Raw genomic sequence first — 25,997 nt, 5'->3', positions numbered from 1 at the left:
TTTTTGAAGTCTGGTTGCTGAATGGTCTTCATCTGTGCCCCGAGACTGACACCCCTTGAGCTTGAGTTGATCTGAAATGACAGAGATACCAGCAGTCATACATGTCAAATACATACGTAACTAATTTACTAACAATTCTGCAGTCATCTGGGCATCACTTCTGCTCCTCGATAGAGGAGACAATGGCGTTCTCATTTGCCTCCCTGTCACTAACTCGTGGGGTGTGATGTGGTGGTCTGACACAGGCCGATTCCTTAATGCATATAATGCAAGGGGCAGGCAATGCAGTCATCCCTTTTTCAGTGTCAATTTGAGTTTAGCAATTCTCGCTTTGAGAAGACCATTGAGTCTCTCACATAATATGTTCACTTGTGGGTGATAAGCAGAAAAAAGCTCGTGTTTTATACTGAGCAATAAGCTAATCTGTTTGAATACCTCATTATCAAAATAAAGCCCATTGTCGGATCTCAGCACCTCACATACTCCCCATCTGGAAAAGACTTGCTGTACTAAAAACTTTGCTGTGCAAGTGGCATCAGGGTGTGTTCATGGACCTGCTTCAATCCGCCTCGACAAGGGACACATCACCACTATCATATCCACTATATACTTGCAGCATATCAACATAGTCAATATGTAAATGCTGAAAAGGACCATTCGGTTGAGGAATCACTCCTCTGATTGTTTGCAGTGTGTGCCCAGCAGTAAACCTTTGACATACGCTGCAATTTACTACATAAAATCTTTTACATTTGGAGCATCAAAACTCGAAATATCAGGTGAATATGCAACCCTTTTGGCCTCTTCGTCTGCAGCTTCATTCCCGTGTGAGATAACATCAGTTTGCTTAGTATTTGCTGCACATTTAACTATTGTGATGGCTACTGGGAGTTGTAGTGCCTTGATAAGCCTGACCAATAATGCTGCGGGTTGCACTGGAGTACCGTCTCCTCGGAGGTAGCCCCTCCTTTTCCAACGTGCCAGCCCTGCAAGCCCGGTTAATGTCACATAGGCAGAGTCATCGTACATCGTCACTTCCTGCCCTGCATGTTTCTCGAACGTGACAATGAACACCACTAATTCTGCTGCTTGTGCCGAAAAGTGAGATGGTAGTCTTGCACTTGCTACCACTTCAAATTCCCCATTAGCTCTGTGTCTGAATGCCTTTCCCCATCAGTTTGATCAATGTTTGAAGACCCATCAATAAAGAGAACCTCTCCCTAGCACATTCTCATTTACTCTTGGGATATCATCGTAGAACTCCTCGTAATTTGCGCAATCATGCACATGCTCGCCGTCTGCCACAGGCTCAGCTACATATGTGCAGGGTTCACTATTTTACACCCAACTATTTTGATCGCTGAATTCGATATAACTACCTCATATGCAGAAGCCCTCTGAGATGTTAATGTACCCTTAGTTTTCTCCAAAATGGCAAAAAATCATGCTCAACAAACAATATCATAGAACACCTCATTACAATGCTTGTAGACTTCTCTAACGCGAACGCAGCTGCTGTCAGCGACTGTTCGCAAGGAAAGTGTCCTCTCATTACTGGATCTAGAATCCCACTGTAATATGCCAGAGGTTTTTACCCCAATGTAGTCCTCTGTGTAAGCACCGCTGTCATGACTGTCCCATTCGTGTGTGAGAACAGGAAAAATTCCTCATCATAGTTGAGAATTCCTAATGCTGGAGCTGTACAAATTGCTTTCTTCAAATTCTTCAAACCCTCCTTCCATTCCCTCAGTCCATTCTTTTTTTCCTTGTTTACTTGTGCTTTCTTCAGAGCCTGCAAAAGGGCTCTTGTATATTAACTATAATCAAATACCCATGATCTAACATAGTTGCACAATCCCAAAAACTGCTGCATTTGTTTTATCATGTGCGGTTTTGCTGTTTTCATAATCGACTCAGCTCTTTCAGGTGTAACTTTTTTCCCCTCATGTGAGATTAACTGACCTATATACAACACTTATTCTTGACAATATTGCAACTTTTCCTTGTCCACTTCATATCCCTTGTCTGCTAGAATAATCATTAACTGAATCAAATCTTGCCTGCACTCATCTTCTGTCGTGCTACAAACTAAAATGTCATCTACGTACTGCAGCACAACACTTTTCAAATCAATATTGCCTAAATCCATCTGCAGGACCCTATTAAAGATCGATGGAGATTCACAGTACCCTTGGTGCAAACAGGTGCTCTTCAGCTTAGTTTGATGAAACGTAAATGACGTACGAGCTTGAGAGTCCTTATGCAATGGGATTGAGAAAAACGCATTTGTCAAGTCAATCACCGTAAAATATCGTGCCTCTCTGTGGATAATACATAGTATTGTCACCAGATTCAGAACTAAAGGAAACTCTGCCTCTACAATCTGGTTAATTGGTCTCATGTCCTGGATTAGTCTCCACGACCCTCCCTTCGATTTCTTCACAGGGTATAGCGCAATATTACACTGTGACTCTGACGTCACTAAGATACCCTGTTCCATTAGTGCTGATATAGTCTTGAAAATACCCTCCTCTGCCTCTCGAGACATTAGGTACTGTCTTGCTCGAGGTAAAATTGCTCCTGGCTTCAGCTTAATCTTAACCCCACGTACCCTCTGCAATAGGCCTATGTCATAGGGGCCTGTAGTTCATAAAGAGTTTGCCACTTTTACTAAATCTTCGTCAAAAAATGTTGGGCGCTCCTGCACTATCATCATTCGCTGTGGGGCCTCTCTTTTCTCTATTCTGATCCAATATGTAATAATCATCTTGAAAATTACATCATCATGTCACGGATCATCTCTAAACTTATCAACATCAGTGACGTCAGTCAATCTGTACCCTTCACCAATGGCAATCACTGTTTTCCATGGCCTGTCGTCGTCATCGATTCCGTTGAACATGACCAATACCCCTCGCACTATGGCTGCAGTTAACCCTAGAGGAATAGTCTGTCCCCCCTCATCATCCATAGGTATCTGTGGCCTGAACAAAAACTCATCAGGTGTTCTCATAATCTTTCCCACTAGGCCGGGTAGCCATGTCAACAAAATGCGTACCCCATAAAGGAAGACTTCTGGCTCTAATGGCATTCCTCACAGAGCCATTGGCCCTCTAAACGCCAATATAAACTCGCACACATTCATATAATGTATCCCTGGAGTGGAATACACTATGCCTTCATCAGTGAAAGAAATTGTCATATTTAGCTTTGTCATTAAATCTCAGCCCAGAATATTAACTGGTGTCTGCCTTGAATACAATAATGGAACAGACATGTCACACTCTCCTACAGAGAATGGTAATTCATCAGTAAAAGGAACTCTGCTTGTAGCTCCACAGAAATCTTGCTCATTCATGGCATTTCCCGACATTGGATATTTGCCCTCTCGTATATATGAACGAGTAGCCCCAGTGTATACTAAAAAAGAAAAAGATTTGACTCCTATGGTAACATCAACCCTTGGTTCCTCTTGGGGGTCTGGTGTCACCGATAGTACTGAACACATCAAGTCGCCCTGTTAGCTGTCCTATTGTGGGTACATACTTATCCCCATACCTGTAAACAGACTTCCTCCCACCACAGTGACACCCCCTACTCTAGGTGTCAATAACTGTCCCGTGTTGGCATTCTGTTGTATCTGCATGAGTGTGTGCTGTGACTGCCCTTGCAGCGGATTTAATGGTGCTTGCTGTGGTTGCAATGCCTGTTGCATTTGCGGCACTTGTGCTTGATACACTGTCTAATATTGGGCAAACCGATCCCTAGCTTGTGAGCTGTATGCTGGAGGATAAGCTGTCTCCCCTCTTGAGAATTTCCCATTCTGTACATACCCATGGCGTCCACATGTTCGTGCGATGAGCCCTGTCATTCCACATGTCCAACATATAGGAATAGCTCTTCTGACTGGCCCCCCTTGATTAAACCCTCCTTGCACATTTTGATTATCATTCTGCATATTCTGAAACCCGTCTTGATTATTTTGAAAACCACCCCTTCCTCTGTAGCCCATTCCTCTGCCTTGCGGCATAAACCCATTCCCTCCTTGGTCCATCTGGGGTTAACTATTCAGCCTGCGATGCACCCATTGCTTGCTACATTCCAATGCCTCTCCGCCTGTCAGTATCACCCCTTCTATGGCATACTTTGACAATTTCTTCTGTACTAACTTGGCTTCCTCAAGTTTTCTAGCATCTTCCCTCTTCTCATTTTTCTCTTGCAACAGCCAGCAGTGATGTGCTATAGTCAACTGTATCTCTGCCCATGGCTTTGCTTCCATTCCCATAAGTTTCTTGAGCTGTCTCTGCTCCTGTTCTGGCAATCCCTGACACAAAATGTGGTCAAATACTGGCATGGATTTCCCCCATGTCTCCCTCATTTCAAGAGTCTAGCGTTCCTGAATACTTTGAATGTAAGCAAGCAGATCTTCATCACCTTTCATCTTAAATGCCATAATTGCACCCATATCTGGCATATAAGGATACTATACCCTGAATGCTCTCCAGACACCTGCTAGAATTATTAAATGGCTCTCCGTCGTGTGCTGTGTTCTGTGCTGTGACACTTAAGTAGCCTGCTCTCATCCAAATGTCATCAGTCCTTTCTCCAAGAATGGCTGCTAGGAGACCCTTAATGTCCCCTATTGCCATAGTATTTCCCCCTGTCATCTTTTCTAGCTCATAAATCAATTTCCCCTAAACTGGGGAGTTTGCACCTTAAATTATCCTTATCCATTTGTGGCCAGGGAATATACTGTGGCCTGGCCCCTCCTTCTCCAATAAAGACAATTGTGTGAACCCAAATCCACAATCAGCTCCAATCATCTGCCTATCCATTGTAGGGACCTGATCGCCTCTGCCTGGCAATTACCTCAGCCTGCTCACATATGGCGGTGACTCTCCCTTTTCACTATGCAATCATCCTTTAGGTCGCTCTGGATAGGCCATAGGATCTGGCGTCCTGTCCTTAGGCTGCTCTAGATCAGACTATCTTACTTCCTGGTCTGTCTGCAGACATCCCTCTGGACTGCATGCATTTTCTCCCTCCTCCCCATGGAAGGTTTCTCTCTCTTTGTCTGACATATCTAGTCCCCAACTAGTATGGCTGTCTTCTCTTTCGCCCTTGTCTAAGGTCAGCATGGCTAAGGACAAGGCTCCATGCTCGTGACTAAACAGGCTTCCTTCTTCACCTCGTGATTGGGTGACTGTAGATCGATGTTCTTTTCCTCTGTTTCTCGATTGACCTCTTGCTCTCAGATCTTGATAGGCTCTATCAATCCTATCCCCGATACTCCCTTTCTCAAAGTTATCATCTGATATAACTTTAGATGGCCCTGATGTTGCTCCCTGCGATGGGAGGAACTTCTCTATGTGCCTCCACGATATTACTGGACTTGATTCCATTCATTCTTTCTGACTGCGATCAATATCGCGTTGCCTTCGTCTCCTTTTTCACTCCTTTTCTTCATCTAATTCTCTTCGCCTTCTCGCTTCTTGTCTACCCCTTTCCTCTTCTAGTCTTTTCTCTTCCCTTCATTCATTCTCTCTACGCTCTGCTTCTTCCCTTTGTCTTTGTATTCTTTTATCCCTTAATTTCTGTGCTTCCTCCTCTTCTCTCTTCTTCTCCTGCCTATCTTATTCTTCGATTGCTCTCTGCCTGTTATCATACTTCCTTTGCTTGTCTGCGCTTTCTTCCTTCTTTTGCTGCTCATCTTGATACATCTGTTCTTGCCTCAGCCTACTCTTTCTCTTACGTTCATCCTCTATCAATCATTTCTCTCGTTCCCTGTCTTTTCTATCCTGTTCGTCTTTATCTTCCCTTTGCCTAACTTCCTCAATATTTTTCCCATCGAGCTTGAGCAATATCTGTCCACCCATCCATTCGTTCTGTATGAGTGTTACCTCGTCAGATTCATCCTTTTCTCCTTTCCATCTCTTAATCTCTCGTTCTATGTCTAGGGTCACATTTGGTCATTTGCTTTTCTCCTCCATATCTTGTGAGACCTTAAAGATCTCCTCTTTTCTCTTACTTTCCTCTGCACTATCGTCACTGCTATAGGCACGTGGTTCATATATCGGATTACTATATCCTGTCACCGCCTTTAGTTCCCCTAATGGATAGAATTCTGCATCTTCCGTACTATCACCATTTACTTTGTGTGAGGTAAGGGGGGCAGACGGCTCAGCACTTTCCTCCCTACACTGATTAAGCATCCAATCCTCAGGCGGTGGGTCTTCCTGTTACTCCTGGTACATTTTCCAGCACTCTAAAATAGTGAACCTCTTTTCTAATTTCTTCCTGTGTATGCAGCGTGCAAGTATGTGGTCATGTGTTGCAAAACTGCCTTTGACAGCGATCCCCTTTGTGGCCATGGCATGAACATTTTATTTGCTCTGCCCTTTACCCATTCCGCACTATACTGTCTGAGCTTAGGTGTGTGTTTTGGCAGTGTCTTGCACAGGTGCATCAGCCGTGTAACATCCCCCATTGTGACAAATCTCAATTGACTTTCAATACATACCGTTGATTTACACAGATACGTTTCAGAAAAATAACAAATATGAGCACGCTCCAACCTCGTTGCTCAAAGCCTCTACTTCTCAATGATCTCAATCTATTTTTTCAGTCGGTTACCGACAATGATTAAAAATAGATACCATCTTTTTATCTCTTCTTTAACTTCACAGGTTTACTCTTTTCGCTCTTGAACACCTCTTTTCAATGTCAAAATACACAAACAGACTAGTTGACTTTACTTATATCTCACCATGGTACTCCTTTTCCCTTAGCCCCTAAAATACCCTGATTGGAGTTTGAGTCATTCCCTATCATAAACCTGTTTACGTGCCACCTAATTACCCACTTGGGTTTTGAAATGACTCCTTCCAAACCTGCCTTGAGGTAGGAAACCGGGCTCTATATAGAACGCTCCTTGTTCAAACACTTCTCGTTTATACTAAACAACCCCTGTTACTTTTCTCTATTACCACAATCCCATCGGCTTTATTTTGCCAGTCCCCTCAATCGGTATCGACCCCTGTCGCCTTCAGTCTGCCCAGTGCCTGTGGAAACCAGGAGGGATTTCGTCAAAGAGGGACCCGTCCCACCTGTATCGCTTTTCTTGTAAGAGTTCTTATTTTATTTTTATTTTTATTTGATTCAATTGAAATACAATTTTACAATTTTTACAAAAGGATTCCAAAGAATTCGAAAAATTCGAAAAAGTTCATCCCTCCAGTTTAAACTAGATAGATCTTATTTCCTTTTTTGCACTATTAAGAGTTTAAGCGTGGGTCTTTGTCGGTGTCTATTGTTGTCTTTTTGTCTCCTCAGCTCCTTTTGTACTCCTGGATGAGACCAATGTGTTTGAAGAACAGAGACACCGCCACTGTCCATTCAGTTTTTTCCCCTCCCAGCAGACCATTCCACCAGTCTTCTTCGTCAGCTGTACTTGAGCTGTTCAAGAGTTTCATTAGGTAGATTTCTCTTGCTTGTTGGGTTCCCTTACACCTTATCAAAAGGTGGCGGGTGGATTCCACCTACTGGATATTACAGTATCAGCATTTGTCTGAGAGTGACTCACCTCTTCTGGCCAAGATCTCGTTTGTCTTTAGAAGGTTCAGTCTAATTCCGAGGACGGTGTTGCGCAACTGTTTATCCGGGATTTTTTTTAGGTAGCCTCTCACCTCGTTGACTCTCTTAGGGATTGTGGGAAGGTTTTTGATTGATTTATATGAAGCAGCATTCTCCTGGGTTCTAATCCAGTCCAGTTCATTCAATTTTTTCACTACCTTCATTGGATTTTGTATTAGAGTTACTCTAGTCAGGGCCACCTCTTCTAGCAGGTTTGCACAGTATTCCGCCCATGATACTAAGCTTTTGTTTTTTCCGCTGGATAATTCATTCTTCAGGATCTCAAAAATGGGCGCTGCTGCGTCCATGATCACTTTCCTGAAAAGCATCAGGGTATTCCTGGCCACGATCTCCTTCAGAGAGAGTAGACAAAGTTCTTGTCTGATGTAACATATTGGAACAGACATTGGCAACCCAGCACCTTCTTCCAAAATTGACCTTCCAGTCTGTCCTAGAACGGCCTCGGGATTTGACCTTCCAGTCTGTCCCAGAACGGCCTTGGGATTTGAGGCATAGCTTCAACTCCGTACGTTATGCACGGGAAAACCTTGGCTTTAAAGAAAGACAGCACTGGATTTAAAGAGAACTTTCCGTATTTCCTGTCGATCGTCCGTGCTTGGCATGACAAAGTCTTTGTTTTTGCTATTAACATCTCCTGCATTGGTCTTTCTGTAATACTATTGCTTAAAGTCACTCCCAAGTATTTAAAACTCTTCACAATTTCAATTTTCTTGTTTTCCACGCTCCATTTTTCTTTGCCTGCTGTTCGAGTTGTGGTTTCAAAGGCCATGATCTTGGTTTTGCTTTTGTTTAGTTCTAGATGGTTATTTCTCAGGTATGAGAGCAAGCTGTTCAACTGTCTTTGGAGCCCTACCGCTGTCTGGTCTAGTAGGATGATGTCATCTGCAAAAAAGGAGTCTGTGTATTTTCTCTCCTCCAAGCGATGGGGGAAAGCACCTAGTTGTAATGAACTCGTCTTCCAGATCGCTATATAAGGGTTATACAGTGCTGGAGCTAGGGAGGAGCCCTGCTTCACTCCTCGAGCAATACAAATTACCTTTGATAGAGTCCCTGCTCCATTCAGACGAAATCTCATAGTGGTGCCTTCATAAAGGGCTCTTATTGGAGCTAAGGTTTTTTCAGGACAGTTCATGTCGGTTAATTTAGCCCACAAGTGCTCTCGGCTCACCCGATCGAACGCCTGCACGAGGTCAACGAAGGCCATGAATATTCTCAGTGCTCCTTGTTGAACTCTTGCTTTCAGAGATCATAGTGCGAGAATGTTTGCTGTAGTGCCAGTGTTTCTAACAAACCCTGTCTGGAATTGGTCTCTGTAGTTGGATTTCTTTAGCCAGGTGTTCAGGCCATACAAAGCACAAGATCCAAAGACCTTCCCGATAACGTCCAAGAGCGCTATGGGGCGGTAATTTCTTGGATCTTCTTTCGCTCCCTTTTTAAAAATCGGGACCACATTTGAAGTCTTCCAGGAGGGGGGCACAGTTATGATGATGTTGCAATTCTGAAAGATCTGACCAATAGGTGGGGCCCAGGTGTAAGAGTTCTATAGCAGCCGCTCTCCACAGGAAACCTCGCAATCCGCCGGCTAGATGGCGGAGGGTGTCCAATTATCCGAAAACACTCAAAGACCTACTAATCAATGGGCCTGAACCATCCTCCCTCTGCTACCACGTGAATCCGAAGGCCCTTTTAAGCTAGGTAATCTGGGATGGATGGAGATGCAAATTTTACTCTGACACCAATAATCATACCGACTCAGGAAGTTGGCAAATCCTTTAGCTGTTTTATTAACAAGTATCTAAAACAGGGAGTACACTGGGCATCAACGGATGCTGCACAAGCATTCTCAAAGCTTTTCATAAAAAATTACACTTTTATAGCAAAAACTCGCCATACGTGACGTCATATTACGTGGCAAAATAAGAAAAGCTACTTGGGGTTGTGATAGGCTAATGGGGAACATCTAAGTATACTTTCTATGGGGTATGGGATTATGATTGGGTCTCTAAGGTCAGGTGGCCAGCTATGCCCACCGCTAGTGGAAGTCATCTTCAGTGCCATAGAAATATACAACGTTTCATTGACTTTCAAACTATAGGGCTCTCTGCTACGTAGCCCTCTACAATTGGTTGGCACGCTTGTACCCTTCTGGAATATTCCACTCGCTAGCAGCATGCAGGCCGGAACCCCAGGTGCTGGAGGGTTGGACTTGACATGCCTCCCCACCCAACTAGCCCAACATCCATCATCACTCCTACTGTCTGCCATTCAATTAGTCCTTTGAACTCGGCCTTGCAAGTATCACTGCACCTGAGAATAGAAGGGAGTGTGAGCATGGTCTTATCTTCTGATCTCGGTGTAGCTCGCCCAAAGTCTATTTTCAACATCACCATGTGACAGGAGACTGTGTTTTGAGCTCCTTCTTCACATTTAACACTATTAAATGAATAGAACCTGGCACTTCTAGATTTTTTCCATTACACCTCAACAGGAGTAAGTCTCGCTTCTCACATTCATCGTATCTTCTCAAATAGATAGCCAGTTTCTTGGCTGACCCAACCCTTGACACTGGGCCAGACAACGTTTCTCGAATCTTCCTTGCTGTCAGCTGTTTTATTCAACTGCGCCACACTTTCAGCCCTTCTGTTCACTGGGTCCTAGTTTGCTAAAATGCGTCGTGAAACATCCAGATTGTATAAACACTTATATATATATTGGCGGCACCGCCTGCAGTCTATTCACTACATATAGCCAGCCTTATGATTACTTAGTCTACTTGCATTTCATCATCTGTACAGTTTTTTTTAAAAATGGCTTGCATTTTCTTCAGTGCTCTCCGCACGTGCAATCTTCATTTTGCTCATGAAATGTTCCTCAATTCTTTACTTCGCCATCAGATTCTATAAGGTCTATTCACCTTATTTATTGGCCTCTCTTCTGGGTGCGTCATTTCTGCTTCATGTCACGTCACCAGTCTTCTTTCACTCATCTTCACACTTCTTCCGGAACTTCCTTCAGAAGACGTCATTTCTCCGCGGGTACATCATGTAGGGTTTTCTCAATGGATACCTTGTTTCAAGGACTCTTCACGGTATAGGTACCATCACTGGCGTTGCACATGTCGCAATGTCCGGTTTCCGACATATAGGCAAAATGGGGGCCAGACATTTGGTAGAGGCACTTGGCTCCTCCTCTACAATACTGCACACTGTCGCCACTTGCATAGTCCCTTGGCGCTCTGGCAGATTTGTAAAGCAAGAGGGTAGTGGGGGTAAGTTAGAAGGACTGAGCAGGAGAAAAAAGCAAGAGCGCTCTGATGTGCTGTTGGCAGCTTCAGTTCAGTTGACACTGTTCACTGAGCGTAGGTGTGTTTTTCGGTTGGTAGCCATCATGTGCTGTTGTGCAAGGCTATGTTTTGTTGTTGTGGTGTAGTGAAGTATGTGTGGTTTGTTGTGCTGTAGAGTTATGACTATGTTTAGTTCGGAGTGTGAGAGGTGTATGCAAAAGGAAGAGTTTTTTTCAGTAGGATTGGTTAGTGGCGGGACTCAATACTGCACCGTCTGTTTTGATTGACTGTGGCCCGTATCCCTTTCCCTGTCGTATTTATTCTGGTGTTCTATACTTACCCCTCCTATATTGTGTGCAGAAGAGTGTGTCCTCAATGGGCTATATCTTCCCCTTTCGTATATTTTAGTGTCCCACAATGATCACCCCCACAGGTTCCTCAAGGTTGGGATGTTCCCTGGGCCCTGTGGTCCATCAGTTCTGAGATCGGGCCGTCTCTCTCTCCTGTTTTTATCTTTCAGTGGTCCAATTAAATCGGACCCATCTCTCTACCCTGTTTCCCGTCTGACCCTCTTTAGGGAGAGGTACACCTAGTTCTCCTTCCCATTCAGACTGCTCTCTTCTTCCCTACACTGTACTCTGTTCCGGCTAACTCCCCAGTCCTTCTCAGTTGTGTGTTCATTTCATGGTGCATCAGTTTTGTTCATTCATTTTCATCCCATTCAGAGGCAGGATTTTAGATGTTTTCTGAATGTTAGGTGGTCCTTCATAGTTTGTATTTCTCTGGGGGAGTGCCAAAGTTTACAGTTAAGCGTGAGCATGTTGATCCACCAAGTTTTTTTCTCATGTACAGTTTAGGTTCTAGGCGGTTCTCGTCGCATGATCTGAGTGTTCTAGCTGGCTGGTAGATGTTGATTTTCTTTAGTATGAATTCTGCTCCTAGGCCGTGGATTGCTCTGTGTGTTATGCACATAGTTTTAAAGCTGATTCGTTTTTTGATTGGGAGCCAATGTAGCATCCTTAGTGCTGGAGTGATGTGGACCCTTCATGAGAGTTTGACGAGAAGTCTGGCAGCTGCGTTCGATTTACATTGCAGTTTCTTCAGTAAATAGTCTGGCCTTCCGCGGTATAAGCTGCTGGCGTAATCTATCCTGGACATTATGAGGGAGATGATGGCCATTGTTTTGTGCATGCAGGGGAGGAATGGTCGAATCTTTTTGATCGTGTGTAGATTAAGAAGCATTTCATAATTATAGTGTTTACTTGCTGTTCTAGGGTTAGCTCATTGCCCATTAGGATGCCAAGGTTTTTGACAACTTTGGATGGTTGTGGTGCTGCTCCCAGTTCTGTGTGCCGTAGGATGTACTGGTTGCTTCTTTGGCTGTTGGATGTAATCATGATTTTCGTCTTGTCCGTGTTGAGTTTGAAGTTTAGTGTTTATCCATTGGTAGAGTTATTTGAGACAGTCTATTAGTGTTGTGGTCTGTTCTCCTGCTGTTCATTGCCAATTTTGTAGATGATTTGGGTATCATCTGCATAGTTGTAGCAGGTGGAGCTGTGTCTTCTGATGCAGTTGATTACTGGTGTCATATAGATGTTGAAGAGGAGCAGGGATAACAAGGATTTGAATGTTTTTATGCATGTTATGTCTGTTCTTTCAGATAAGTTCCTGGCAAGGGCAGAGTCCTGGATGCTGAAATTGGAGAAAACATGGAGGGGAGAACAGGGATTCAAAAGTATCAAAAGATGTTGAGAGATTGAGGAGGATAGCAATCAAGCAAGGTTTAAACATTAATGCCTGTGTTATATCCGTGAGGTGTTGGCTAAGGAACCCAAGTTGAATGGGGCCAGTTAGTACACTGATCTCCAGATAATTTGTGACCTGGTTGAGCACCGCAGATTCACAACCTTTAGCGAGTGAGGGAGAAGGAAAACATGCTGATATTAGGAAAGGCTATTGGGGTCAGCAGACAGCACTTTAAAAATGGGTAGTACAGTGGTTATTTTAAAGAATGTGTGGACGGTCCTCATGGCAAGAAAAAGGTTGGAGAGTTGAGGGCATTAGTGGTGTTCCAGTTGCAGCACATACTTGTGCAGTTGTTTTTTCAAATACAATATTTTTATGAATATTTTCTCCTGAAGAAAGCTTTACAACATTAGACAAGCATTTCATCAAGCCACAAGTCAAAATAAAATGCAAATTGTACTCCTTATTCACTCCAGATTTCACCTTTTCGTCTCTCTAGTTGTAACTTCAAGCTTTAATCCATTAGGACAGAGCAGCCAGATTGAAGTTTCCCTATTGAACTTTGCCGGCTCTTGATAGGCTTCCCCTCCCAACAATACTTAATTCAGATACATTTAGGCAAGCCAAAAGCTCTCAGCCTCATAACACACATTTAATCGTTGTTATTTTAATATTTTCTTCCACGTTATGTAGAACGCAGCTCCATTATTTTTAGAACTTGATAACATGCACATAGATGTCAACTTTTCATTGATCAGAAGAGACTGTATTCTTAAGAGCCAGTCATTGCGCTGAGGAGTGCATGCAGAAAAACAAAAGCTAGCAGTTGTCACTCTCGTAATCAGTGGGGCTATGGTTAATAAACTCTGAAATCGAGGCCCTAAGACCCTTCAGGTGTGCATCATAGCCCAGTAGGCACACTTGAGGTGAGCGGTCCACCACGTCCCCCAATACGGCACGCAATGCTGTAGGAAGCGTATCCATTTAGCTCTGAAGTTTGGGGCATGATCTCCGTATGTGGTCCTGCACCACCACACCCTTTCCAGTAGAAACCTCTTTCTCCCGTTGGGAAGTGTTTGGAATGATCAGTTTAGAGAAGCTTCATAAGTGTATTGTACACTAACAGAAGATTTTCTTAACTCTCCATCAAATCGTTTACCACGGTTTCTCTCCCTCGAAGGTTGCTGTGCCATTGTGGTGTGTAAGAAGGAAGACCAACAAATGGGGCATCAGAAATCAATGTAAATTAGAAATTAGCCGTCTTGAGGTAACTGACGAGAACATAAAACTCTCAAGGTTTCCAAGAGCATGTGTTACTTTTAGCCTGGGTACCCCAGTGCCTTTATTTTGGCTAAACGTTTTCTTACATGAACCAAAAGATCTGTTACCTCCCGGCAATATGTTGAAAATAAATGTGCACCTCCTCTTCCTACACCAGCTGAAATGGAGATGTGTACATGCCAGTGAACATGTGGGATTGTGTATTGGGGTTGCCCAATATCCACCTTATCCCATATCTTCATAACTGCCTGCATGGTCGGGAGTATAGATAAAAGCATGTGTTTTCTAGGCAGCCCCACCATATACCTAAGTGATCATCTTACCATGTTATCCTCGGTTTCCAAATTTGGGGCGAATGTGGTTTTATCCAAACGGTTAGCACCCACGGGTTGGCCATTTTGTAATACTGCAAGAGGTTAGGCAGACCAATCAACCTCACCCTCATCTCTAGATCTCAGGAGCCTTTCAAATGTATTGCATCATCTCCACCTGTAAGTGTTTGAAGGTGTCATTGGGTGCCGAAATTGACAACAATTGAAAGATATATAAATAGGCAAGGGTAAAACATTAATCTTTATAGTGGCAACTCTACCGATGCACGGGATAGAATGGTTTCTCGCCATGGTCCCAGATCTTTGTTAATCAATGTTCTTAGCCCTGGGTAATTGGGTAACTTCCTAGCGCCAGAGATGATGCTAGGAAGATACCCAGGTAATTAAACTTTTCTGTTTCCCAATGAAATGGAGTTATGCTAGTAAGGTAAGCCTGAACGCAATGGGGTGGCATAGGGGGTATGCCTTCATTTAACCCTTCACTGTTGTCTACATTTTACTCTAAAGCCTGAAATAAAGGCACTTGTCAGCAAAAAGAGTAATCCTATGAGGCAGGCCCCCAAATTGTATTTCTCGGATGCCTTCATCCTGTCTCACCTGCATGGAATGGGCTGAACAGCAATGGAAAATGGCAGCGGGCAGCTGTGTCTTGTGCCTCTCATAGCACACAACAGGGCCGGTTGAAACCTATTTAGTTCAATTCTGGTCTAGGAAACATATATAGGGTGAACACTCCACCAATAAAGCTAAACTCAGTTCCAACCATAGTCATTACGGCACATAGAGATGGCCTCTCGATGCGGTCAAAGTCTTTCTCTGTGTCGAGGGATAGTAATGCATCAGGAATCCTCTTTCTCCTAGCAATATTAATCAGATTTGCTAGATTTCTTACATTATCAGCAGCCTGTCTTCCTTGGAGTAAAGCTACGGGACGGTACGAGGCACATAACATTAGCTTTCACACAGATTTTGGTATTGCAGTAATCTTGACATCAGCTATAGGTGTAAGTATTCCCTCTTAAGAGAGTTAAAATGTATATGCATTGGCTCTAGTAGCTGCCTTATAAAAATGTGGCAGAGTATCGCTGAGAAACCTTCCTCGCCTGTGACTTTATTATTCTTCAGTTATTTTACTGCAAATGGTATTTCCCCTTTTGGTATTTCCCCACACAGCATAGAGTTATCTTCCCCAGTGATTAACAGTAACGAACATCTATCCAAAAAGTCCAAAATAGCTTCATGATAAATATCTTCGTCTGTGTACAATTTCCTATAATAAGCCCTGAATTCACCTAGTTTCCCTGATTCCATGTATGCTATTGTACATCTTTACACTTTATTTCATGAATGTGGTTTGCCATGAAATTAGCTGCAAGTTTGCAGGCTAAGAGTTTTCCCCCTTTATTGCCTCATTGTGTGACGGGTCATCCCTTCTTTCTTAGATGATACAATATTAATCTGAGTGCAGGCTGTCTCTAATTTCTGAGGCTTTCTGTGGGAGCCTGTTTCCTAGATTGGAATTCAAGAGACTACAACTTTTGGTTGAGGTTCTCTAGTTCAGGTGTTTTACGGGTGTCCCTAATTACACTGACACCACAATAAATACACCCCTCTAGGGAAATGAGGACAAAAGCTGATTTTGTATTGATAACATATTTAATCTTACAAAAATGAGGATGGTAGCAAAGGACTTTGCTGCCTGAGCGGTCTTCTCCTGTCCCACTTCCGATCCTTCCTGCCAAAGGGGTGCCAGACAGGGGTTTATATAGTCCTGGGTGGCTGTGGTGGTGTCTCTAGATATGGACCATAGCTTCATCCCAAACCGTCCTTCCATAATAGGGATGCTCCAAAGCCTTCTTTTCTTCATTGTCAGCGATTTATGTCAGGGCATGCTGCTCTACATTTTGCTACCTTATTCAGAAACGCACTGCAGCCCTGCAGACCTTTACAAACCTTGAGGCCTAGCTCCAGGAAAACTAAACATTTTAATAAACAATTTTCATCCATATTTCACTCCTCCTGCTGATGTTATCTGGACCTATAGGTTCCCCCACACTAAATACTTATAATATGTCCCATTCTGCATTTTGTCACACAGAACATGTAATTCCTATTCTTAGCCTGCATGGACAATTGATAGATAGTAGACAACTGGTGAGTCAGTGTGCTGCCAGTGCTTGGCCATAATGACGAAACACTGGAGAAGCGCCTGTGATCATTTTCAGAATCTCACAGGCTGCTCTTTCTGGGAAGGCTGACTTCTCTATAGCATTTAAGATTTTACAATGCCTAGGATCTGACATCACAAATATATCTGGCTAAAAGTTAATTGTGCCTTATATTTAAATAATAACTGCCTTCTTCAGTGCCTGCCCATGTCTGTGTATGTGAATATATTTGCATGAGAGAGCCTTCCCAGTGCCCCTCCTTTCCCCTAGTCCATAATAGTGCCTAAAAGAGGTCTTGTCTGACTCTAAAGCAGTTGGGGGAGCGGGAGGGCCCTGGTTCCTTCCCAACATTCCCCCCTTTCGTTACTTCTACAGTAATTAACTCAACCCCTCCCGACATATCTACAACCCCAAAAGTATCAGTTTGAGTTAAGCTGTTTTTTGTCTGGGAGGGTGTTTTAGAACCCCCAATTGATACCATCATCTTTCCATTACTAGGTACTACGTTGACACAACATCGGAGACCCAATTGGCACATGCAGAAGAGGACCAAGAAGAATATGATAATAGGCACCAGTATTTTGACTGCTGCCCTCAGCCATGACGAGACCCAATGAAAGGCAAGCGATAGCCAATCCGTGTTCTGAACTCCACCTTCTTTCTTCATTTGAACACCTACCTTGTGCATTGCCTCGATGACGTGGGATAGTGACCCATTCTCAGCATCCTCTGGGGGTACAAAAGTGCAGCAGCTGCTTCCCAACTTTTTACAGACTCCTCCTTCTATGGCTAACAGATCCAGCATGTAGCGGTTTTGCATCATCATGAGTCTCAGTGCACAGAGCTCTACTTTGATGACATTGAACCCAGACTCTGTATCATTGGTGAGCTGGATTAGCTCCCATTGGATAATCAGCATCCACTTGGCGTTAGCAGCTGCTTGTACCCCAGGAGCTAAAAAAGATGAAAAGAAAGTCTCTGCTTAGCTAAAAAGTCGATACCCGTCAGGTATTCCTCTGAGCAGTGCGGAAGAGTCTTTCAAGACATCATTTGACCTCTTCTTTCTTCTCAGCTGTTGACATTGCTCTTTTTCTGGCAGCATACGTATTTCTTGTGTGATCTGCAAGTCGCTTTCTGCTTCTTTAGTTGCTGGAGTGGCTGTTGGCACATTGACAGGTATTTCTTTTCCCTTCGGGAATTACCAGTAGTAATGAGTGCAGGCTGGCCAGTGAACACTTGCCCATCCAGGATGATGGGAGGTGCAAGTAGGCTTGTTGGCCACAAACCCAGTAGTAATCCATCATTTCCGCCATACCTTTCGTCATATCAGGGATCACAAGAGTGTGGTTGCAGTGTGTGTTTGTGCCAACAGGAACTGTTCCTTTATTGCTAAAACCAAGTTCATAGTCCATGTCTCTAAGTATTCGCACTAGCTTCTCCACTGTTGCAATCATGTCAGACTTGTGATGGATTGGGACCATATATGCACACACATATTCTCTACTTGGGCTATTGTTTCTTTGCTGTACTCGATCAGTCCCTCTGCTGGGTACGTCACTGTGGCGCCCTGCCATTTGTCGTTGACATGCGAGTGACCTCCCAAGGAAAAATATGGTGCTTGTAGACAGTTGCTGTATTTTGTACTGCCATTGCATAGCGCTGGGTCTAGTTCAATGCTCCTCACCTGCAAGTTGTGTGCCTAAAATGTGTCCTTTATCTTACATAGTGTAAGATGTACCAGGCATTGTGCCTCTGTAATTGGGACTGGATGTGGACCTAAAACCTAAGGAGCCCCTGACACATGTGGGATAAGTGCACACGTAACCGCTTTCATTTATCACATTTCTTCCTGCAGTATGCATATCGGAGTACCAGCTATTAGAGGATTCTGAGTTCTGAATGTCAGAAATGGCAACAAAGCCCAACCCCTTATAGAAAAAGTGAGACATTATTTGATATTTATTATCATAGACATATTCATACTAACATTATCCTTTATATGTAACTGTCCATACCCCTTTATATGGCCATCCCCATATAACAGACATACTTCATACACTCCAACAACCATGGCCAGTGTCATACAAAACAATATAATACCAAAAAAGCGTAATACATAATTCCTAGAATCAATTACATTAGTTTTAACCTTATCTCTACATAACAGAGAGGTTTGAACACGTTGGTCAGACATCCTTGCTTATCCTTGGAGAAGAGAAAAAAGGTTATCAAGACAGAGAGAAAGAGGAAGAGAGAGAAAGAAAAAGAGAAAGAGATGGAGAGAGGGGGAGAAAGAGAGGGAGAGAGGGGGAGAAAGAGGAAGAGAGAGGAGGGATAGAGAGAGAAAGAGACCCTTTTCCCACCAGAGCCGACTGGGTTCCAGACCTTCAAAAATAGAAAAATAAAAGAAATAGAAAAAAGATCCCCAAAAAAAAGAACAATAAAAAACGAAAAAAGAAAAGAAAAAAAGAAAGTCAGGGGTGTGCCACTGCACACCACCCTGGCATGGATCATTTACTAAATGTCTTTTTTATAAATTATGTCCTTAATCTGTCAATTGAGCTTTGCATGCTCTCAATGCCTCGATGAGAGTGACAAGTTCTATTGCATGAGCTGAATAGTGTATAGGTAATCTTTTCATGATCAGAACTTCATGCTCCCACCTTTACCGTGCACCACTGATGCCCCTGTGTACCTCCGTCCCATCTCCTGGTCAATTATTGATGACCCATCAACAAATAATATATCTCCTTCTGTCAATGCACTGTCTCTAGCTTTAGATTTACCCTCCTCTTCACCCTCGTATGTAGCAAGTCATGCGTTTTCAGGTCATCATAAGTGGATGCTTCTGTCAAAAATGTGGCGGGGTTCACCGTCCTACACCTTACTATATGAATATGAGGTTTGGATATTATAATCTCATATGCAGAGGATCTCTGAGTCGTCAAGGTCAATTTAGACCTTTCCAAAATGGCGAATAGTGAATGTTCTACAAACAAGGTAACAGAGTACCCCAGGACAATCTTGAAACTTTTCTCTATTGCAAATTCAGCCGCTGCAAGTGCTTGTTTGTATGTGAACTGCCCCTGCATGAGTAAGTCGAGCATCCCACTATAATAAGCCAATGGCTTGTGGCCCATTGTGCTCTTTTGAGTCAATACTGCAGTCATGAGCCATCCATCAGGGTGGGAAAATAAATAAAACTCCAGTTTATAATCTGGAGCTGCTAAAACAGGGGCCGTGCAAATAGCGTTGTTTAAGTCCTCAAATTGTCTATTAATTTTCTCAGTTCATCCAATTTACTGTTTTTTGTCTTCTGTCCTTCTCTGAGACTTTTTAACAGCAGCCTTGTGTAGGTTGCATAGTCTAGGATCCATGCCCTACAATCATTACATAAGCCCAAAAACTGCTGCGTTGCCTTGACAGTACTGGGCCTAGGGGTGGCGCATACTGCTGCCGCCCTATCTGGTAGTATTTTTTCCTGATTGCAGAAATATGTTGCCCCAAGTATAACACCTCCTGTTGGCAGTATTTTAGCTTATTTTTATCTGCTTTGTACCCTTTGTGGGCCAGCAATTGTAATAATGCAATAGAATCTCTCCTGCACTGATGTTCATTTTCACTATGTACCAGCAGATCATACACATACTGGATGATTGTGCTAGGCACCTTAATATTTCCCAAGTCGGCATGCAGCACTATATGAAAATACTTGGACTCTCACAGTAGCCTTGTGTGCTCGAAGCGCTGTTGACTATGCGTAAACGCAGTGAGATATCATGAATCAAGTTGGAGTTGGATTGAGAAGAATACATTCATCAGATCCACCACTGTGAAGTACATCACTGTCTTGGGAATGCTACATAGCATTGCTGGATTTGGAACTACCACCAACTCCATTATGCACCACGTCATTAAGAGGACGTAGATCCTGGATCATCCTCCACCTACTCTGTGTTGCTTCCTTGACTGGGTATATGGCCATATTACATGAGGACGTGGATGGCACAATGATCCCTTCATTTTATAAAGCCTGAATGGTGCCTTTTATTCCTTCCTCCTCTTCCCTTAACAACGGGTACTGCAGCACCCCCGGAAGTACTGCTTCTGACTTCAACGTAATCTGGATTGGGTCACATCTCTGAGTAACCCAACAGCATGTGGATTAACAGTCCATAATTGTGCTGGCACATGTCACATGTTGTTACGCTCACCTGGCTCCACAGGGGCGTCGGTCGGACCCGGACAGCTGCGGTCTCCAACCACGTGATGCGTAGTGCAGCGATGACTGACTGGATCTGCCCTCCTAATCTTGTCTGCTTAACCCGTAGAAATATTCTCCTGCAAGTGGAGAGATGGATTTAGCCACGTGTGGATTCAAGTGATGGCACCCATACAGTCCTCCCCAACTAATCACCTCCGAAATGCCCTCACAGCAATCTCACCTTATATTCTTGAAAGATGAGCTCTCCATCCTGCGTGGATTTTCAGGGGCGCGTCGATTCCAGTTACTTCACTGGTTTGAAGGCTCGGGAGAGTTCCGGAGAGAATTGACTCTGAGGTTCCTGGTGAGGACCAGTAAGTATTAAGTTCATAGAGTTCAATATGTCAGATTTTCACTCTTGTTCCCCCCCTTCCTTTCTTGTCTTGCAGCTGGCTCGTGAAAAGATGCTCTTGTGGCAGCTGGTGGCGCTCAGATAAGAGTCTGTATTACCAGGCACTGTCCGGTAAATGTTGCATGTGGAAAACGTGTTGTTTTGTCTCTCTTTACAGATGCGGCACGTGAAAATATGGAGAGTCACAAAAGGATGCCTCCGGTGGTAAATCAGGTAAGTCTATGGTGGTAAGAACTATATTTGTTGGTTCCCTCGGCTCACCTTGTGGTTTTCTTTTGTCTTCTAGGTGCCGAAGTTCGGCGAAGAAACGATGGAGGCAGCGCCGACCCGAAGGATGCTGTGAAGACTGGTGAGTATGGCGCAGTGCTGCAGCAGGAGGTGCGGCACGTGCAGAAATGATGTTCTTTACAGGTCCGGAAGACGAGATGGATCCAGAATCAGGTGTGGAATAGAAATAAGTTCGTTTTCTAACCTTGTCCCTTTCTTTCCTCTTTGTTTTAGGAGCTCCGGATTCGAGGCGGGCGTGGCAGAAGACTGGATGCAGGCTGCAGGCACGGTGAGCGTTACGCTGCTGGATGCAGAATAACGCGAAGCGTGGGTTGCTGGTTGGGCGTGGTTTAAATAGCCTCAAAAGTAGTCCCAGGTAAGAAGTCCCTAGAACCACACCCAAGTAACAAATAGTCTCTGTAGAAAAATAGTCCCTTTCAGGCTTCATGTTGGATTGGAGTCATTTGCAGCATGGTCTGCCTGAGGTAAGTAATGACTATGAGCCTGGCGCCTTAGGCGCCAGGACTGATTTCTACTATTAGCCTGGTGCCTAGGGCGCCAGGACTGAACCCAGATAGCCCCTAGCCAGGGCTGCTGAGGTTTTACTAAATGTCTAGATGCCTGCTCCCGGGGCTGATGGGCTTGGTCCGGATGCCTGGGGGTAGGCATCATGACAGCACTCCCCCCCCCAAGGCCCCTCCTAAAGTTGTTCTTGCCCTGGGCCCTGGTTTGTCTGCGAAGTTCCGATGGAATCTTTTCACCACCCGAGGTGCATGGACGTGGTCACTAGGTTCCCATGACCTTTCTTGTGGTCCGTAGCTCTTCCAATCGATTAAATAAAAAAGTTTTGATTTAACCATCTTGGAGTCCAGGATATTTTTTACCTCGAATTCAGGTTCTCCATCTATCAAGATGGGGTCGGGTGGTTTGGTTAATCTTTTTCCTGGTTGAACTGGTTTTAAAAGTGAAACATGAAAGACAGGATGAATGCGCATATTAGAGGGTAATTCCAATTTGACGGCTACCGGGTTGATAATGGCCTTAATAGTGTAAGGTCCCAAATATCTAGGGTTAAAAGTCTGAGTTCCCTTCAGAGATGTGTGTTTTGTAGCCAACCAAACTTGATCCCCAATCTGGTATTGTGGAGTTTCACTTCTATGTTGATCAGCATTTTTCTTATATTTCTCTTTTGCTTGTTTCAAATGTTCTGTTTCCTCTTTATAGGCTTGTGTAATAGTAGAATGCAAATGACTAACTGCAGGCATTTCTAAATGCTGAGGCGAATCTAGTTCTGAGGTTCGAGTGTGATGTCCATATATGCTATAAAAGGGGCTTTGTTCGGTTCCTGAATGTACAGAGTTATTGTATGCATACTCGGAAATCCATAAAATATCTTTCCAATTACTTTCGGTCTGGTGTAGCATGCAACGTAGGTACTGTTCAAGGGTCTGGTTATGATATGATATGATATGATAGGTTATTTATAACGCGCTTAACACCCAGAGGTTTCTAAGCGCGGACCCGGGGATCAAACCCATGTTGCTCTGTGTCATCTTGCTTCCAAGGCAAGCACGTTGCCGTTGAGCTATCCTCCCGAGTGCTTGGATGGTCCTCTCCGTCTGACCATCGGTCTGGGGATGGTGACTGGTTGATAACCTCACGTCGATTTGCGCCAGTTGACAACATTTCTTCCAAAAATGTGAAATGAATTGACTACCTCGGTCAGAGACCAATACGGAAGGAATTCTGTGTATTTGTACAATGTTTTCGAGGAACTCCTTGGCCAGAATTGAAGCAGAAGGTAATCCCTTTAGAGGAATAAAGTGGGTCATCTTGGAAAAAAGATCCACAATAACTAGAATGGTGCTAAATCCATTACATGGAGGTAGATCTGTAATAAAGTCTAACGATAAGGTGTGCCATGGTGTAGGTGGAATATCCAAAGGTTGTAAGAGGCCAGCTGGTTTTTTCTTCTGACTTTTGTTTTGTGTGCAAATGCCACAAGACATTACGTCTTTTCGCCAGGTGGGCCACCAGAATTGTTTCTTAATTTTAGCTTCAGTTTTTGCGATACCTGGGTGTCCTTCCATCAGGGTGTCATGATAATTGGAGATGACTAGTTCTTGTAGTTCCTTGTGTGGTAGAAATAGTCGCCCTTAATAATAAGGTAGGTCATTGATGACTGAGTAGTCCGAGCCTTTCTTCACCCAGTCCTGCAGGGCTGTTGGATCGAAGAGTTGTTGGATCTTTACTTGAATATCCTTAAGTGTCTGTAGAGTGGTTATGACAAGAATTCTTTGTTCTGAAATTATAGGCACCGGTTCCGGGTTTGCATATGCTTCTCCCATCCCTATTCGGGATAAGGCATCTGCCTTGCCATTTTTACAACCTGGTCGATAAGTGATCACGAAATCGAACTCGGCAAAGAACAATGCCCATCTAAGTTGACGCGACGATTGGGCCTTGGCTGTTTTTAAATACTGTAAGTTCCAGTGATCGGTGATTACCGTAATTGTCTGCCTGGCACCGAGAAGATAATGCTGCCAAGCCTTGAAGGCGGATTTGATGGCTAATAATTCTTTATCGGTAACCGCATAGTTTAACTCGGGTGTCGAGAACTTTCTGGACCAAAATGCTACCTGGTGAAGTTGACCGGTTTCAGGATCCTTCTGGGACAGGACAGCTCCCATGGCTAAACTGGATGCATCAGTTTCAACTATGTATGGAAGTTCGGGCGTGGATGCTTTAAGACAGGTGCAGACGTGAATTTCGCTTTTAGCTCTTGAAAGGCCTTTTCAGCTTCTTCGGTCCACAAGAAGCGTTTGTTTTTTCGCAAAAGTGCTGTGATAGGGTGTACAACATGTGAGAAATCCGGAATGAATCTGCAGTAGAAATTAGCAAATCCGAGCATGCTTTGTACCCCTTTAACTGAACTTGGTGAAGGCCACTTGAGGATTGCATCTACCTTTCGAAAGTCCATTCGGACTCCTTTTGGAGTCAGAATAAATCCAAGGAATTCAACTTCCGTAGCATGAAAAACGCATTTTTCCAATTTTGCATATAACTTGTGCTGGCGTAGTTTCTCAAGGACTGCACGAACGTGCTTCACATGGTCAGATTCTGAAGAGGAGTACACTAGAATATCATCTATGTATACAACAACACAGACGTCAATGAGTTCACGAAGGACATCGTTCATAAAATACTGGAAGGCTGCTGGTGCATTGCACAACCCGAAGGACATCACCTGGTATTCGAATAACCCGTACTTAGTGCAAAAGCAGTCTTCCATTTGTCGCCTTTCTTTACACGTACCAGATGATAAGCCCCTCGGAGATCTAATTTAGTGTAGATGCAAGCGTCCTTTACTTGGTCTAGTAATTCGGGGATCAGAGGCAATGGGTATCGGTTCTTAACCGTGATCTGATTTAATGCGCGGTAGTCTGTGCACGTTCTGAGGTCACCTTCGGTTTTAGGCACGAACAACAAAGCTGAAGATGCAGGGGACTTGGATGGACGAATGAAGCCATTAGCAAGGTATTGGTCCAAGTATTGTCGTAGGTGAAGGTTTACGGGTTCCGTAAGGGCGTAGATCCTACTACATGGAGGTTGTGCACCGGGTATGAGATCGATTTGACAATCGTATGATCTGTGAGGTGGTAGGGTGTTTGCCTGTTCCTTTTGGAAAACATCCTGGAATTCTTGATATTCCTGAGGTAACTGCACGACTGGAATAGCGACTGTGGCCAGGCCTTGGTTCAAGGGTTTTTTCAGGTAACAAGTATGTGCACAATCCGGGAAGGTTATTCTCTTCTCTCGCCAATCAATACAAGGATTATGTGTTTCCAACCAAGGTATCCCCAGTATTATTTGGAACTGCAGGGCTTTGATTAAATCAAACACAATAGTCTCTTGATGCCCATCCTGACCCAAGAGTGTCATCTCTGCGGTGGAATGAGTTACAGGCCCAGAGGCAATTTCAGTTCCATCGACTGTGGTGATGACATCCGAAGTGGTCTTTTTGCAGAGAGATAGATTCATCCTAGAAGCCAACTCGTGGTCCACATAGTTTCCTATGGCCCCGCTATCAATGTATGCCCTCACTGCGTGCATACGTGATGGCTGCCTTGGATCTATAAGGACCATTGGTATGATTAAGTGCGAGGTCTGAGTATCCTTCTACAAGCTCGGCAAGCGGACCTCTATGCTTGTTGGGCGTGGTCGTTTCCTGAATCAGGCTCTGTTTGATTTTTATCAGCAACTCCGACTACTCTTTTAGATGTTTTTATAGGGCAATCCCGTAGAAAATGTCCTGAGGCCCCACAGTACAGACACAATTGCATCTGCCGTCTTCTTTCTCTTTCCTTTTGAGTTAAGGGTCCCTTGACCCCCCCGATCTGCATCGGTTTTGATACATCTGTTCCTTTGAGGGTAACATTGGGTTTAACCAATACCCGATTCTCTAACTTAGCTCGATCAGCCTTTCTATTCTGAAGTCGTGGTCTAACTGGACCACTAAGTCTATATATTCTGCACAATCCTGAGGTGGGTTCACAATTTGGGCCAAAACGTCTTTGAGTTCACCCCGAAGTCCACAATGAAATAATGTAATTCGTTTTACCCCTGGCCATACAGTTTCCACCACTAACCT

The sequence above is a fragment of the Ambystoma mexicanum genome, chromosome 5q (assembly GCF_040938575.1).
Source record: "Ambystoma mexicanum isolate Mex_15411 chromosome 5q, UKY_AmexF1_1, whole genome shotgun sequence".
Classification (NCBI taxonomy): domain Eukaryota; kingdom Metazoa; phylum Chordata; class Amphibia; order Caudata; family Ambystomatidae; genus Ambystoma; species Ambystoma mexicanum.
The sequence above is the reverse complement of the archived record's forward strand: the minus strand, read 5'-3'. Positions refer to the sequence as shown.